The sequence below is a fragment of the Echinops telfairi genome, unplaced genomic scaffold (assembly GCF_000313985.2).
Source record: "Echinops telfairi isolate 266 unplaced genomic scaffold, ASM31398v2 ScPeMD7_7424;HRSCAF=8462, whole genome shotgun sequence".
Lineage (NCBI taxonomy): Eukaryota > Metazoa > Chordata > Mammalia > Afrosoricida > Tenrecidae > Echinops > Echinops telfairi.
In genome coordinates, this window is record NW_022111324.1 from 47895087 (window position 1) to 47897157 (window position 2071).

Consider the following 2071-nt stretch of genomic DNA (forward strand, 5'->3'; position numbering starts at 1 on the left):
ACACACACACACACACACACACACACACACACACACACACACGTTCACAGCCTGCCCACGCTCCTCACTGGGAGGGCTTCTGCAAGTGCTTGTTTTGGGTGCCGGCAGCTTTCGCCTCTGAATAAGGACCTGTGAATGTTACTTAGAAATTGTGCAGGAGTTGAGGAGGCTTCTGTTAGGCCGAGATGATAATTGTGCTATTTAGAGACAGGCTCCCCCCACCCCGCAGCCAGCAGGAGCCAGGTGTCCCAGAGACATGGCTGCTCCAGAGCTCCATCCACCCACTATGCCTGGACATGGAGGGCCAGTCCAGCGCTGGCCATTCACCCCTGAGACATCTGCCTGCCACCCTCCCTGGGCTCATCTTCAGCCTGCACTCTGTGAGGCCACGTGGCCAGGGGACACAGAGGTGCTACTGGGCACCTGGCTCTGAGGGAGGCTGGGCAAGGGCTGGTGGCACCCAAGCCTGTGTCCCAGCTGCCAGAATGACCAGGTGATTCAGAGCATGTCCCTGCAGAGCCCTCCCAGTGAGGGGTGGGGGCAGGCTGCGAAAGGCAGGAGCCTCACAATGGGGAGGGAGCCTAAGGGCCTGCTTTCCCTTCCGGATACAGCCCCTCCCTCTTCTCCTGTAGGGGCTTCAAGAACTCCACCCAAAGGCCCAACTTGTGTGACAGGAAGGGGACTCATGATTCGCCAAATCCACTCCGACCCCCTGGCAGCGCCACGTGCCCCAAGCATAGCTGGGCTCCGTGGGGTTGTCAGTGGCTCACGTTGCAGGCTGGCTTCTGTGGCACCTCTGGGTGCACTTGACCTTCCAACCTTTTGGTTAGCTGCTGGGCGCATCCCTGTCTGTACCTCCCAGAGTCCCGCAGGCAGTCTGTACTCTCCAGCCAGTGTATGGGCCGGTCTAGTTTTCAAAGCTCTGCTTGTCATCTGCAGGCTCGTCCCTTTCGGGTGGCAACACAGGGGGTCCTGGGTTTCACCGCACAGTGGTCAGCCCAAGATCACCCCGGCCTTCCCTTATACCACCCTGCAAGCTGCCCGGGAGCGGCTGCTGGGGTGACCTTCTTCCCAGGGGAACTGGGCTCCAGAGCATCCTCTTCTGCAAATGCAGGTCTGTGTGAGAGAGAGAGAGAGAGAGAGAGAGAGAGAAAGACAGAGACAGAGAGAATGGATTGGGATGTGGCTACCAATGAGCTTGGAGAGGTAAGGGTGAAGCCACATGGCCCTTCCACTGCAGTGGGGGTGAGAGCCTCCAGGGTGAAGGGGCCCGGGCACAGTGTGTGGGAGAACCGGAGGAAGTGCTGTTTTTAGCATCAGTGAGGTGGCAGCCCTGGCAAGTCTGGGGCAGCACCCCCTCCACTCTGTTCAGCTCCTCTGCTGGGCAGTGAGGTGCATGTGGGTTGCCTGGCGGCAGCCGGGAACCCAAGAATGCAGAGCAGGCCTGGTCACCTCTCAGCAGGCTGTGCAGCACGGGGAAGGAAACCCCTTGACCGGAGTTCATGTCCCTTTTTTATTTGCTGAGCCTGGCAGCATGTGTATGGCCACCCTGGGTCTGTCCTAAGTCTGTGTGCTCCTGGGTGTGCCCTCGTGTGTGCCCCTGTGCACAGGCCCGCTGGAATGTGGGCCCACCGGGGGATGGCGGTGGGGTGAGCGCATGCTCTCTTCTGCCCCCTGTTTCAGGGCCCTGCAGTAGGTGATAAGGCTTCAAGGGAAGAGGCCTGGCCCTCTTTTCTGCTTTCCCTTGCTGGGCTCACCCTGCCACATGCTGGCTGGGTTGTGGGGCAGCCAGTGGCTGGCCTCCCACCCATCCTAGTCCTTGGTCTGCCCAACAGCCCCAGGCCCCAGGGCAGCTGCATTCTGCCTCAGGCCTGGGGGAGGGGTGGCATGGAAGACCGCTCCCTCTGGCCAGGGAAGCTGGGAGCTAGCTGGTGCTAGGCAGAGAGCTACCCACCTGGGTGGCTCCTTCATCTGCCCTGGCCTGTGCTCCACATCCCGCTGGGTCCAGGCTGTGTAGAGGCTAAGGTCCTGCGATGGAGGGTGTGTGTGTGTGTGTGTGTGTGTGTGTGTG

At 60.6% G+C, this 2071-nt stretch overlaps 1 protein-coding gene across 1 annotated transcript in view; it reads left to right on the plus strand.

The window, feature by feature from the left end:
• Positions 1–2071, plus strand: part of PPFIA4 (PTPRF interacting protein alpha 4) — a gene marked incomplete at its 3' end in the record, with an annotated part of 64002 nt that overhangs the window by 14618 nt on the left and 47313 nt on the right. The gene's annotated exons all lie outside the window — the stretch shown is intronic.